Consider the following 16,714-nt stretch of genomic DNA (forward strand, 5'->3'; position numbering starts at 1 on the left):
TGACCAGTGGATCTGCAATTGAGACTATCCAAATATACGTTGATTGTTTCATTCAGCAGCATGCTGTCTTTATAAAAAATTTTTGCTTTACCTGAAAGTTTAAGAAAATAATAAAGGTTGTCACTCCAGCCTGTTATATAGGTATGATATATAGGTAGCATTGTCACCCTTTAGCTTAATTTTAGACCCTCTCTACCTAATCAAATGCATGTTAAGGAACTCACAGCACTATCAGAAGAACAGTTCTATTTGTGTCTTGTTTAACATTGTACCCTCACAAATATTATCAGAATTATTAATCTCATTGCTGTTGTTTAATCTTTCAATGATCAAGGTTGTACTGTATTGGATAATTGGCCAGGATGCACCAAAATAATTTATTGTGTCATATTTCTGAGGTTTTTTTAAAGACAGTTATGCATTAAACTATCTCCCTAATTTGAGGTAAAATTGAAAGGGGCATTTGATTTCCTACACTTTGTGCTTTGGTGTGTGCAGATTACAGACTCTCAGGCTGCTAGATTCAGATATCTTGGAGAGAGACAGAGTGGGGTGGGGAGCGGTGGGAGGTGTGGTTGCAGAGAGAGAGAGATACGAAAGATAGACAACAGGTATTGTGAACAGGCTCCTTGTTAGTCACCAGGCAGATTGCATGTGGAATTTGCTGTCTAGTGGAAGAGATAGAATATGTAGAGATTTAAGGACCCTGGAACATATATCCTATAGTGGTTAGGAGAAGGAGCCACTGGAGTGAGCTTGGCTGATTGATGTTTGTTTGGGGATTTGCAAAAAAGGGAGGAAAAGAAGTTTTGACACTGAACATTACAACTCAGAAATGAAGGAGAGCAAATCCTACAATAAAGAAAATCTACTTGGAGTGCAGGGTCATATACAAACACAGTGTGGGGCTTTGGTCTTGTTTGGAAATTAAAGGTGGATGCCTTTTCTGTGATTCAGCTCTTTGGTTTCTGATTAAATAACAGTTGATAGATGTTGATTTTAGTGTTTTAGAGAAAGTCTTAAAGCATGAAGTTTTCTCAAATCTTCTTTGAATTGGCCATTAGGAATTTTGTCTCTCTTTTTAAATATTATTAGTCTCCATGGGGATCATACAAATTGAGGGCCTGTCCAGGATATGAATCTGAAGTTTGTATACTAGTTATCTTAGAATTTGCAAGAACTTTAAAAATATGGTTTTGCTGTGTTAAATGTAAAAGTTGATATGAATACATTTTATGCTTATTTATTTCTGGAAAAATATCAACTACATGTGAACATTTTACAACAGTTAAGAATGGTTAATTGAATGCAGTGGTGAAGAAAGGTGGAGTGGATTTAAAAGTAGCAGTCATAGAGGGAAATGTTGGTTCAGTATTGAACCTTGAGGAAGTCAAGAGTGATTCCAGTGGCACTGGTGTTGAGTTGGCTAGATTCAATTACAAATGTAACAACTGGCATTGGAAAGAGATAGAAAAAAGCAAACATTTGAGTTCAAAGAGAGAGAGAGAGAAAATAAATTTAAAAAATAGAAAAACAAAGTGAAAGTAAAAGTGTAAACTTGAACATCAAAGAGATAAATGTAAACTTGAAGTTGAATTCCAAAGAGGAAATGAAAATGAAAACTTTGCATTCCAGAACAAAAATGAGGAAATGTGATCCTGACAAAGAACAGTTTAGCATTATGCCAACTGGGGAGTGGCTGGAAAATTTGATGATGATTCAGTTTTGACTTGTGACTTTGATTTAGCAAGGAATATTGACATAGTGACAAAATGCAATGGGGGAGGAATTGACATTTACTTAGAAATTAAGAAAATTGCTAAAAATGAACAATGGCCAAAAGAAAGTTGGATGATTTTATTGTAAAATATATTTATTGGGAAGCATTAGATGTGCACTCATTGCTTTTTGACATATAGTTGAGTGATTATAATAAAGTGAAAACTGCTGTTCTCAATGCACAAGTTAGTTCTTGAAGCTTACAGGCAGAAGTTAAGCAATGTAAGTAAGGCACAAACCAGACTTTTGTGGAATCTTGTAGAGAAAATGACATGATATTTAATAGGTAGTGTAGGTCTTTGAAGGTTGAACATAATTTTGAAAACCTTAGGGAGATAATGCTAATGGAGGAATTTTAAAATATTGTCCCCTTGGGAATAATGTCTCACTTGGAAAACCATAAAGTTTCTAAGATAAGAGGAGCTGCCGTAATGGTTAATGATTACACAATGTCTCACAAGCATGTTAGTAGCAGATAATTGTTTATGAGCCCTCAAAGAAACTGGGGAGAAAAGAAGAGAACACTGATAATGAACAGAACACTAGTTACAGTGAGGAAGAAAGCAGAAATAAAAAGACAGACACTTTTCACTGTAGTTAGATGAAAAACAGTATGGAAGACAGGTGTGATTCAAAGGACCAATATGTTATCTTTGTCATAAGAAAGGATACATGAAGGCAAATCATTAGAAATTAGCAACCAAGACAGCAGTACTTGTTAGAGTGCAGTGTGTTCTCTGAGAATGCTGTGCCAGTAGGTAAAGCTTGTGATGACATTTTTGATTAAGTTTGAAAATTATATGGTTCAGTTTTAAAGAAGGGTTTTAAATTCAAAGAAAGACAACAATGAACGTAAGAGGGGCAAGTTGGCTGCGATTGACTTGGGAAATACATTGAAACGTATGCTGGTAGATGTCAACTGTTATATTTAAAGAATTAATACATGGTATACAAAAAACATCAATTTCTTTAAGGCACAGAAACCCAACAAGAAAAGTGAATCAACCACAGCTAACATTCCACTTTCCATTGCCTTCATTAGAGTCTGCTGTTATATTTATGTGACATGCAGTGATATTCTCATCATCCCACAGCACCCTTGGAAGTTCCACAAGTGATAAGGTGATTTTCTCCAACATTCACCTTTTTAAAATTTATTGCTGTGATCTTTTGCACCATGGACATGACCAGGTTAATTTAGCTAGCAACAACGGCATGATGCAACCTGCCTTTGACCATTTTCTAATATCTTAGTATGTTCACTCTGCAAAAATTGCATATGTGTGAAGAAATGATTGCAAATTTAATGTAGCTGGAGTTTCCAAATGCATGCTTCTTGTATTTGCCCCTTCAGTGTCCTAATGTCCAGCACATGTGGAGTCTGTGCTTTCACCCATCAAAGTGACACTGTGAGTTGAGATCAGTCCAAGCCATTTTCCAGTTGCATTGCACATCTAGACAATAGCAAGTGATGGCAGCAAACGCAACTCACAACGGACTCTGTCTGCAACGGGAACTGCCTAGTTATAGGGTGTCCAATAGAACCTCCCTGTCCAATTGTACCTTGCATTAACCCTTCATCCCATTTCCACCAATCTCCCCAGTGGTGACCCACCACAGTGAGCTGCATCTCCAACTGTCCTCTCTGACCCTTGAGCTCTGACATTATATGATGCCCACTCTTGTCCTCTTACCTGAATCCCTCCCTGCCTGTGGCTGCTATGTCTACAGGACTGACTGTTACTCCCTGGATGGCAGCCAAACAGATCCCTTGTTGGTGAGTGCCTGAAGCTGATGACTGAGCGTAACCAAACCCCTGACTGAATGCAGACTGTGCCTCTGATTGAAGTTACCAGGACTCCTGATATACAGCATTCCACCACACCGGCTGGCTTGGCCTGAAGGACAGCCCCTACACAGTTTCTGATTTGGTCATTTGGCTGCATACACATGCAGTGTGTTTGCTGTCAGAGAATTGGTACATTGTGTCTGTGGTAGATGAATGTCTCAGTGTGCTATCCAGCAAGAATTCTGCTCCTGGACAGATTCCCACTGACCAGCAATCTGCCTGTGGCTGTGCAAAGAACTTGTTAATATCGCAGTGTTGATAGCCTTTCACTCTGGTTGAAGTGGCAACACAAAAGCTCACATGGCACTGGATGGCAAGGAAAGACATGGATGTTGCAAGTACACAGATGGCTGCTAATTGAAGCAACTCTAACAGAGCAAGCCAGCAGTCCTGAGATGCAGCTTGGTCCATTTCATGACCTGGCCCTGTGCAGAATGAGCCCTTACAGCTACTGTTCAATACTAGTTATTAATTTGCTCTGAAATACAAGTCTGTGTTTGCAAAGAGGCCTGCCAGTGGATCAGAAAAACGTCATGACGGTCATGAGGGGCTGGCAAATACTAGGTACCTATGTCAATGGAAGAAGGAGGTGTGTGGCTGGTGCCTATGGATTGTGCCCTGAGATGCTGTTTGGTACGGATTCACATGGAGGCTTCTCATAGCCAATGTTGAGCCAAACTTGCCAGGGACTCACTCTGATTTCCATATCAAGATTTTTGAATGTCCAGCTTGTTTGCTGTGTCAAAATCTCAGAATGCAGATGTTAAAAGGATATTGAGACATTGACCAGTAGCAAATAATTAATGACAATTTGGGGTGAATTGAAACTGTCTAAATTAAACATGCAAACAGAATCTGAGAAGGAGGTAGCATAACAGAAAGCAACAGTATTCAAAGCTGGTGACAGAACAAAGGAAAGCATTGCTTTGACACTGAAAGACTCAACTAAACCAATAGTGATAGCATAGAGCTGTGAGGAAGGACACATATTTTTGAACATCAATTAAAGCTTCAAAATGATGAAATAATTGTTCTTGCAAGAAGATAATTTGATGGAATTTGTCATGTCATAGAGTCATAGAGATGTACAGCATGGAAACTGACCCTTGCGTCCAACTCATCCATGCCAACCAGATATCCCAATTTAATATAATTCCATTTGCCAGCACTTGGCCCAAATCCCTCTAAACTCTTCCTATTCATATACCCATGCAAATGCCTTTTAAATGCTGCAATTGTAGTAGCCTCCACCACTTCTTCTGGCAGCTCACTCCATACACACACCACCCTCTGTGTGAAAAAGTTGCACCTTAGATCCCTCTTATATCTTTTTCTTCTCACCCTAAACCTATGCCCTCTATTTCTGGATTCCCTGACCCCAGGGAAAAGACTTTGTCTATATATCCTATCCATGCCCCTCATGATTTTATAAACCTCTATGAGGTCACCCCTCAGCCTTCAATGCTCCAGAGAAAACAGCCTCAGCCTATATCTCAAATCCTCCAACCCTGGCAATATCCTTGTCAATCTTTTCTGAACCTTTTCAAGTTTTGCTTGTTGAAAGATAAAAAGCAACAAGAATTTAAAAGAATATGTGAACTCAGAAACTGAAGATTTTTTTTCTGATCATCAATGTAATCTTAACAATGTTCTTAATACAAAAGAGGATTTTACTTGAGAAAGTAAAAAAAACCAGCTTGCACATACAAGCATATTGTTAAAACTTGTATCCAGAACAGAATGCTAAATGTTTAACTGTACAACATGTGATTTCACTATTGATAGTTTACCCACTTTGACATCAGCCTGATTCACAGTCAATTTTTTTCTCACTTTTTCAAAAGATCTGGACAATGTAGGCTATGCCAGGATTTATTGCCCATTCCTAACTGCCCTTGATAAGGTGTTAGTGAACTGCTTTCTTGAATTGCTGCCATGCACCCACAATTCTGTAGAGCGTTCCACAGTTTTAGCCCAGTGGCAGTGAAGAAAGAGCAAAGTGTTACAGTTAGCCAGATTCTTGTTAGCCAAGGAAATAAAGGTTATCAGAAATAGATGGAAATCACAGAATCACAGATCTGTTATGGAGTTGAGAAATGTTACTTGTGTTATCATGTCTGTACTGGTTCTTCAAATGAGAATCATTGCCTCGTGCCAATCTTCTGTTTTGTCCCCATATTCTTGTCCACTACTTCGATCCAATATTCACCCAATATATTTTAAATGCCTCAACTGATCTTGCCCCTGCTAAATTTTCTGACTGTGCATTCTAGTCTCTAATTACATGCAGTGAGAAAACATTTCTTCTCACGTCATGCTTACCTCTTTTGCACTTCACTTTAAATATATGCTCTCTCCTTCTTGTTCCTTTTACAATCAGGAACAACTTCTGCCTATCTACTCTATCCAGTCGACTGAATATTCCCAGAATGTGAAATTTGAAATATTTACAGATCAACTATGATCTTATTGAATGAACGGCCCCTTTTAGATTCCATACAGTGTGGAAACAGGCCCTTCAGCCCAACAAGTCCACACCAACCCTCCGAAGAGCAACCCACTCAGAACCATTCCCCTACATTTACTCCTTCACCTAACACTACGGGCAATTTAGCATGACCAATTCACCAAACCTGCACATCTTTGGACTGTGGGAGGAAACCAGAGCACCCAGAGGAAACCCACGCAGACAAGGGGAGAATGTGCAAACTCCGCACAGACAGTTGCCTGAGGCTGGAATTGAACCTGGGTCCCTGGCACTGTGAGGCAGCAGTGCTAATCACTGAGCCACCGTGCTGCCCATTTCTGCTCCTAATCTGTATACTTGCATGTTTAAACAGTCTTCTCCATTTAAGTGACCACCTTCAAAGATTTACTTACATACACCTCCAAATCTCTCTTTTCCTGTACCCTTTTAAGAACTATCCCATTCACTTTACATTGTGTATCCTCATTCTTCAAAGCCAGAAATGTATCATTTAATACTTTTCATCATTGAATTACAAGTGCTGTGTTTTGCTCATTTCACAATTCTGTCTACATTATCTTGATGTCTGTGAATATTCTCCTCATGTTTATTATATTTTCATGTTGTGCTATCTTCAAATTTTGAAATTATGCCTTTTGAACCTGACTCCCAGTCATTATCATATATCAAAGTTTCAGTGGTCTAAATACCAACTCCTGAGGTACAACATTGAGTACCTCCCTTTTTAACACTTCTCTCTGTCTTCTGTCTTTTTGTCAATTTCATATCTACGCTGCCATTACCCCTATCATGGGCTTTAATTCTACCAACACATATATTACATGATACTTTATAAAATTTTCTTTTTAAAGTCTAAACTTAAATATTGTGACTGGATGTGGTTTCGTAATTCATTAGCCTTTGTGCATTTGGGAATCTGATAACTTCCTGACTCCTAAGATAAGTCAATCCTGTCTCAGGTAGCACTCTTATCTCTCAATCAGAAATTTGTGGGTTTAATTCTTGCAGCAGACAGTTAAGTCTATAATCAAGGCTGACACTTTAATACTGAGTTGAGGAAATGGTGCACTATTAGACATCTCATCTTTCAAATGGGACATTAAACCACTTAGGCAGATGCTAAAGATCCCATGACACTATTCAAAGACGAGGAGAGACATTCTCCCAGTGCCCTGACCAATATTTATTCCCCATCCAACATCAATAAAAACAGATTATCTATTTCGGTCATCATCTCGTTGTTGCTTGGGAGACTTTATTGTGCAGAATTGACTATTATGTTTCTTACCTTATAACAGTGACTTTTCTTCTAAAGAAGTTCATGGGTTTTGAAATGTCCAGAAGTCATGAAAAGCATTATGTAAATTTAAATTTCTTTGGCTTTCTTCACATTTTCACTCAACATGCATTGGAAACTGTTTCATATCAGTATCAATGCTATAGTGTAACAGTGCCAGTATAAAGATGCTTATTCCTAGATATAGTACTGCATCTGAAAAAAAGAGGAAGAACAAGTTATAACATGATTGAAACAATGTTGTAATTTTGCCTTTGGATGATTCAGCTCCTAATGGATGGATATAAACTCACGCCAAATTTGGAATGATTAAAACAGTGTTTAGATGTTTATATCTTCATGAAGACATTTTAATATAAAGCACATAATTAAATACCTATTTATCACTTCCCTCCTGTCAGCTATCTTCTATAACTGCTGCATTTAACAACTTAGCTGAGAATGACAGCTTGTCATTTGGGAGAAACTCAATGGAAATGTTACACAAGTTGGTGACTCCTCCCAATTTCAAAGTCCATGGCTCACATGTGACTGCGACATGAAGTTGCCAATATTCATCTCTTTCCAGATCCAAGGAGGTTTTCCTTCTGTGTTGCTATGACTAAATTAGAGAATATGGCCTATAATATTTATATGTGTGTATGCCTATAATTGAGATTAATAACAATTACAATACCTCAACTACCAATGTAAACTTCAGTCCGTTGTTTGGAATAACACAAATAAACTGTGATAATCATAAATATAGACCTCATATCTTCACAATAAAACAGCATAGCTGAAAGCAAACAACATAATTGAACTCAGGGGAGAAGCTGTTTATTTAGACACATTGTTGCTCAGAGTTAACTTGATAAAAGGGACCTATTTGACTTCATTAATATTTGCATACTGTCCTTCAAAAGTAATTCATGATATGCTGTTCTAACATAATAATACACTATACAAATGCCAGTTGTACACTCTAATAACCAAAGGCAATACTTTGTAACAGTCCTCACCATGCATTGACCTAAAATCAGCATTTTCTGTGTCTACTTTGAGAAATTGTCCCTCATACTGTATCAGAGAATGCAACTGAATTCAGGCACTGAAATGATACATGTAAATCAAAAACAAATTTGTAAAATAAATAGCAATTACTTCCTGAAGATATATCTGCAGCGTGACCAGCCAACCTCTGCGACCTACTTGCAGAGTCCATGGGTAACATTGTATAAACCTGCTGTTGCAGATAACGTAAGGGAAATCAACAGCATAGAGTTCATCAAATATTTAGAATGGCTTTCCTGATTTGTTTATTTTTATCAGCAGGAAGTAAATTGTTTTCTTTTCTCTAAAATGCAATCTTCAAATATACGGACATTTGGTGACAACAAGATGGCCAAAGTATTCTCTACATCACACGAAGCCCGCAAACCTCACTTCAACAGTAAATAAAGGAATAGGTTAGTTTTGTAAATTGCACTTTCCTTGAAATTGCCCTTGCTTCTAGTTCTCTAGAAACTAATCAGTGGATTATTATTCTGAGATGATGATTGTTGTGTCAAGGCTGTAAAGGGTGGCTCAAAGATAACCAAGGCTGCTGAAGCAGTGAGAGACCAACCTGTACATATTCACAACAACCATACTACAAATCAATGTTGGGCTCTTCATTTCACTTGCTCAATTAAGACTACTGGAACAAAAGTTAATTAATATGTGGAAGTAGAAAATAAATCACTTCAGTGACTAATAATAGTTTGATGATAAACAAGAACACTGGACTCAATAGCCATAATATAGAGTTCGTTAACAAATCTAATGAACTCCTTTGGGCAATAGTATATAGTGATGACAGATATGGATAATGGATTTTCTGAGATTTAGTTTCAGACTAGGGGTTTCTAAAGAGGATGAAACTAATCAGGAAGAACCACTTGAGATGTGATAGGGAAGAGATGAGTTAAAAGTTATTGATCATAGATATACAATGTATTTGAAGGCTTAAAAAAGATGATGGCAGTTGAATGGCACAGAAAGTGGTATTTACAACCAAGGTTTAGACAACGAACTCAACAATATATAAACTTTCATAATAAACAAAGCTTTTATCGGGGGAAAGGCATTGTCAGTAATCTACCCGGGTCTGATTAAGGATATAAAGTAATAAACTATCGGAGACTTTGGGGCAATTAGAAAAGCTTTCAAAGAAGAGCCAGGTCTAACATTTCTGAATGGTTGAACAAGTCGAGAAGACTTAGAGCATGAAAGAGATGCAAAAGAAAAGAAGGAAAGAGCTGCTGGTACATATTCGGCATTCTGTTCAGTACGGACTGGTCTTTGCTACATATCATGGTTGTATATTTTTGCTGTATAATACGTGTTATATTTATTTTAAATTGATTAAATTCAACTTATCACCATTTTCATTGCAGTTGCTCATGTTTAGTTAAATTGCTACAAAACATATTCAAGGATTATTGCATCCCAACATTACTGATACTATAGGCTGTAGCTAGATGTGTGCTAAAAGAAATCTGTAAAATGGAACCCATGTGATCAAAATTGCTCAATCACCAGTCAGACAGTTTGGTTAATCATAACGAGAAGCTGTTTTCTCCAATGAGCAGTACCTGGAACTTAGCTTTAGATTCAGACGATAAATATTCCAATGTACTATTACAAATGAAAATGAAAAACATTATGAAGTGTAACTATAATATACTACAGTTTTAACCCCTTAAGCTATAAATTAAAGCAATATATTTATAAGTGTACAACTCTGTATTTGATGATATGCAACATAAAGGTTTGATCAAACTTTATCTTTCCATTTTCCATAATCAGTACTTTATAGAATCCATTTCAGCTGTTAGAAAAAGACAGGAATATTAGCGTGTGGTTTCTCCTGGGAACATTAAAATATAAATTACAGTACTTTGAATTTCTATTTTATAGGCACTTACCTGAGAGCTAAGAATGTATTACTTAATAAGCACTGTCTAGCTTCATTTTTCATAAACTGGTATTCTGATATAAACCATTAATCGGATATAAAAGTAAAATGGTTCGCCGTTCATGATTTTGTGTGCTTTGCTAAGGGTTAGCATAGGAAATGATCTACAGAGCAACACCATGAGACATATACAGGGAAACAGGCAGCATGAGAGGTTGCCATGATTGTTCTTGGGTTCTTGTTCAGAGAAATGTTTCTTTGGAGTCAGGAGAGAAAGTGAGTTACAGCTATGAATGATTTGAAATTTACAGATTTCTTTTAGCACACATCTAGTTATGGCCTGTAGTGTCAGATTGAGTGTAAGAACCTGCAAAGCTTGTCTTATGATCTAGATAACAGAAAATAAACCAACAATGTCCAGTTCATTAAATGTACCAAACAGTATTCCTTGAAAAACTACTGCACTCATTTTTTTCACAGCTGGGGAGAAATATTTTTGTTTCCGAACTTTTCTGTCAGGAAAGGGTTGCTTCCTCAAGATATTTTCGCTTTATGACTGTGCTAATAATTCAAACATATTTGTAGTTATGTCTTCCATTTCAATTGTGTTAGTCCTTAATAATATAGATTAAATATGTTGCTAATGCACATGCTTATTTTAAGTTCATTCATTCAGCTAATTTGAATTAGAGTTTGAAAACTTCTCCTTTGTATTACTTTAATATGCATTCAGTGATTCAAATTTGATTATCAAGATAGTTAAGAGCCTGGTTTTGCAAGCAGCATCTCAAGATTTTATTCAGGTCCAATTAAAAACATTCCTTTGCTGATGGAATCTTAGAGTCATAGTATCACACAGTACAGAAACAGACCCTTTGGTCCAACTAGTCCATGCCAAACATAATCCAAAACTAAACTAGTCTCACCTGCCAGCTCCTGGTCCATATCCCACCAAACCTTTCCTATTCATGTACTTATTCAAGTATCTCTTAAACGTTGTAATTGTGCCCACATCCATCATTCCCCCAGGAAGTTCATTCCACACATGAACTACCTTCTGTGTAAAAAAAAATTGCCTCACCTGTCAAGTGCTCAGTAAAGGTGAGATAGAAATGCTTGATTTCCAGATTCTTTGTTTCATTACATGGAGTTTTAATAAATACACATGAGTTTTGTAACTTGCTTTGTGTTATTAAATAGAATATAGTAGTGTTAGGCTTTAATATATCCCATATAAAAGTCCCAAACATAAACCATTAATTATCCTGGCTAATGGGTCTCTGATACTTGGAACTTCTGCATTGCAAGAGGGAAGAGGATAAAAATGTCAAAAGGAAAAGAAATTTTTAAGCAGCCAGAGATCAAAAGAATGGCTGGATTCATTAAAGGATCTTTGTAGCCCACAGTCTAATTGAGTGAACTGTTGACGTCTACATTCCTTCACCAAATGTTTTACACCTAGATCATATTATCATTAAATTAGATTGAATTAGTTGCAATGATTGAATTAAAGAAGTATGGTATCAAGATTTGGCAATTTATTGTTTTTCATATTCACTTCCACATAGAAACCCTGAATCAATAATAATAACCACAATACTCCTAGGATCAGAATGGGTGGAAAATCTTATTTGTGCCAAGTAATTTAGGAATTGTGAGGTGAATGAACTTATGCAACAGTTTCACTCTATTTAGACTGCTTTTAAGATGTTGATGATGAATTTCTGTCCAAAATCTTACACCCAATCCCTCTGTTAAAGCAAGCTTGGGAAGTTTCATTACTTTTCCTAGAATTTATGATAATTCTATCCTTGTGAATTGTACCAGCTGACATTTAGTGCGAATTCTGTTTGGATCTGTAAAAGAAAGTCCAAAACCATGTTTGCTTCTTTGTAGATGGAAAGTCTGCAGAGGGACTTCTTGCAGACTTCATCTAATGTTTCCTTCACGATCAGAGAAACAGAACATTGCTGTAATATTCCACTGATGATTCACTGTAAGTGTCACTAGTGAACTCTTAAAGGCATCAAGCATTTTGTCCTGACAATTATATAACCTACCAATGAACATTCTTTACTTCTGATCTGATGGTAGTTAAGAATATCATTGATCAATGAAGATAGTTGAACCATGGAAACTTTCCTGAGGAACTCCAACAATAATATCATGAATCTGGCCTCCAACAACCACAACTATTTTCTATTTTATTTGAAATGATTCCACCAAATAAAAAGCTTTTCTACTGATCTCTACTGTGTGCGGTTCTGGTTGCCCTGCATAGAAAGGATATTATTAAATTGGAGAGGGTTCAGAAAAAAATTACCAAAATGTTGCTGGGAATGGAGAGGTTGAGTCATAGAGATAGGCTGGTTGGCTAGAACAATTTTTACTGGAGCATAAGATATTAAGAGGTGACTTATAGAGGTATATAAAATCATGAGGGGCATAGATAAGGGGCATAGAACAGCAAGGATAATTTCCCAAGGGTAGGGGAGTTAAAACTAGGGGGCATATTTTTAAGCTGAGAGGAGAAAGTTTTAAAAAGGCCATGAGGAATAATTTTTTTTCTCAGAGAGTGGTTCATGTGTGGAATGAATTGCCAAAAGAAGCAGTGGCTGCAGGTATATTTACAACATTTAAAAGACTTTTGGATATGTACGTGAATGGGAAACGTTTGGAGGGAAATGGGCCAAATGCAGACAGATGGGACTAGTTTAGTTTGGGAGCATGGTCGACATGGACTAATTGGACTGAAAGCTATTTCCATGCTATATGACTTTATGACTTCAGTTTTACTAGACTTTCACAATGCCACAATGATCAAATGTTGCCTGGATGTTTTGTGTTATAAGGAGAGGTTGGTAAGGCTGGGACTCTCTTCCCTGGAGACTGAGGGTTGACCTTAGAGAGATATATAAAATCACAAGAGGCAAACATAAGGAGATAGCAGACAGTTTTTCTTTATGGTAGCGGAGTCTAAAACTAGAGGATGTAGGTTTAAAGTGAGAGGGGAGAGATACAAAATGATCCAGTGGAGTAATGTTTTCATGCAGAGGGTGGTGAGTGTCTGGAACGAGCTGTCAGAGGCCGTGGCCAAAGTGAATACAATTTCATCATTTAAAAACATTTAGACAGTTACATAGATGGGATAGATACAGAGGGATTTGGACCAAACAGAGGCAAATGGGACGAGTTTAAATTGTGAAAACTAGGCAGCATGGACAAATTGGGCTAAAGGGTTTGTTTTTATGCTTTTGAACTCAATGACTCAATGACACTATGTTGAGGCACAGTTACTCTCACTTCGTCTCTCAATTTAGGCTCTATCGTCCATGATTGGCCCAAGTCTGTAATGAGAGCAGAGGGAGTCTGATGCTAGTGAAACTTAAACTGAACATCAGTGAACAGATTGTAGGTGAATGTATTTTATGGTGAACAGTTCTATCAGTGTTATATCATCAACTTCAATTGTCTCCAAACATACATATCCACAATTATATTACCTTGAGGCAAAATCTAACTATGAACAAAACTATCCTTCCCCAGAGTTTACTTTACTATTGTCTGTGCATTATAAATGGAAAGACAAGAATATAGAACACTTATTGGATAAACAGCTTACCAATCCGAATATTACAGTCAGACAATTTAGACACTCACATAGACACAATTAGGAGATGTGAATAGAATTGGATCTTGATTTATTTGTGGGTGTCTGCAAATTTCACTGAAGTCCTGTGTATTATGAGTGAGAAAGAGTGGAGTACTTATTGGGGAACCCTGATGAATTGTACTGATTAAAGAATCTTTAAACACTGTAGCATGAAAGTTTAGAATGTCCTTTACAGACTCTTGGAGCATTACATTAAGATCCTACAAAATATCTAGTCTTTGAAAGTAATGCAACAAATAAATCAAGTGTGTGCAGGAGATTGATGGAGATGTGTCTTGTTTAATATCATAAGAATCTTTGTCATCTATATTTTTAGTTGGGGAGAAGGAATTTGAGGCTGTGACTGGTGACTAAAAGCAGCCTGTGTAGATGCAATATACATAACAACTGAGGTTTTCTCATTTTGCATTCATCAGACCATTATATTCTACCATTTATATTAAAACTAATTATGTAATTCACATTTTTATTTGTTGTTGTCTGATATCTTTAATTATGTGCGACAAGAATGGGAATTCTCTCAGCCAATTGTTTGACAAAGTGAAAGAAAATCCACAGCTCACGCAGTTGATAAAAAAGTTTTTTTTTGCATTTATAGTCTACCACATTGGGCTTTTGAAGAGACTGCAAGCATAATATAAAAAACAAAGAACTGCAGATACTGGAGGTCTCAAATAAAAACTCAAATTGCTGGCAAAGCTCAGCAAGTCTGATATCCATTTAAATGAAGAGTCACTCGATTTGAAATGTGAACTCTGCTTTCTCCTCACAGATACTATCAGACCTGTTGAGTTTCACCAGCAATTCCTGTTTTTCTGGAAATATGTCATTGGTCTAATAGAGGCCTTGCGTAAGTCTGCTATTCTTACCTGGTCTATCCGATATTTGATTCCAGTCTCAAAGCAATGCCGGTTAACTGTTAACTCATCTCTGAAGTGGCCCAGCAAGTGACTCATAAAACTGTCCCAATGAATAATAGTTGGAGGAGGATCTCCACTACCAAATTCAGAGAGAAACCAAGGACATGCAATAACTATGCCTACACCTTTATTACTCAATTCCTGACAATTGAAAGATGCTTTAACCTTGCTTCATCTTGGAAGTAGGTGCTTGGCTGAAGTTGGAACTACTCTTGAACAAAGAGGAGGATGTATTTTGATTTGATTAACAATTTTGTACAAAATTGTCTGAAATTGAACATAAGTTTTTTTGGCTCCAGTTTTGTCTACTTCCCCGGGCACGTTGTCCACACAAGCTCAGCTAATGTAAAATGTTTTAATACAGATGCTTGATCCAAACTTATTAGGGTAGATCGTGACTTTGTGTGATAGTGTAAAATGGATGATAGTGAATTGGAAGCCCACTTTTTACCACATCCAGTTTCGAGGAGTTGAGAGATGTAAAATTGGCTGCTGATCGGTTTTCAGTCATATTACATGGCTGCACAAAATCAAAATATATCCCTTGTATAAATGATGAAATATAACAATTGTTACTACAATGGATCATTCGAAATTTGAGACATGTGTTGTTTTTAAAAATGTTATTGTTTTGAAAACATGAATTTAGAATTTGTAAGTAACCAATCTATTATATAGTTATTACTCTTTCTGTCAATAAAATTTGATTTGTAATGTGAGCTGATATATGGGAATACTTTACTTTAAAATTTCTGACTTTCACTAGGGTCTTGCACACAGACCATAATTTGCTGATATGAGTTGGGTGTGTATAAGACTGCATTTGGTACAGGTTGAGAGTATTTTGTTTTATTCTTGCAATAGTTGGGTATTGCTGGCACAAGCAGAATTTATTGCTGAAGCCTAATTGCTTGGCTAGCTGTCTTCTTGGACTGCTGCAATTCATGTGGTCAGGTGCAGCTACAATGTTCAGTCTATAACCCACAGAATTGTGGAGGGCTTGGTACAACTCTGTATCAGCTCTATTATGTATAATAATGCTTAAATGCTAATTCACCCTTTGACCTATTATCTTTAATTATTTCATGCATTAGGTCACATTTCAGGTCATTGAGACTTGAAGGCTAGGCATTACTGTTGGATTTTTAGGTTCGGCTGGAGAAAAGATGTCTGGAACAAACTTAAATCATAACACCTAGAGTATTCACTGGGGAATTTTTGAAAACTGTAGCAGGGAGAGATGCCTGATATGCCCTTCAGAGATTGCCGGAGCATTACCTTAAAAAAGCCCAGTAATATAGTCATGGAAAGTGATGGAAAATATATCACATGGTGTCAATTGTGAAAGTCTGCAACATTTGTTCAGGAAGCTTCAATGACACTTATGGTGTGAACCCTTGAGAAGATACAAACTGAACCCCTAAAATAAAAGGCAATGTAATAATTATGGGCATTGTGAGGGAATGGTGAACATTGTTAGAAATCATACAGCTGTTTTCCCGATTACAAACTAATAATCGTGGAGTTTGCCAGCTACCGATATTTTATCAGAAAAGGTCTTCCCATTTCATTTAATATGTTTCAATGCATTGAAAATCATGAACGGTGAGCCGAGAGATGAAGTGAACCAAGGATACCTGTGCATTTTCAAATTCTATAAGGTAATATTAGGCGATGATTAGATCACTATGAGATGATAAATGCAATGTGCAAAGTACAATGCGCAGGAACCTTCTTATGTTATAGATTGTGGCTTAAATTTTCATTTCC

This window comes from Chiloscyllium punctatum, chromosome 11, assembly GCF_047496795.1.
Source record: "Chiloscyllium punctatum isolate Juve2018m chromosome 11, sChiPun1.3, whole genome shotgun sequence".
NCBI lineage: Eukaryota > Metazoa > Chordata > Chondrichthyes > Orectolobiformes > Hemiscylliidae > Chiloscyllium > Chiloscyllium punctatum.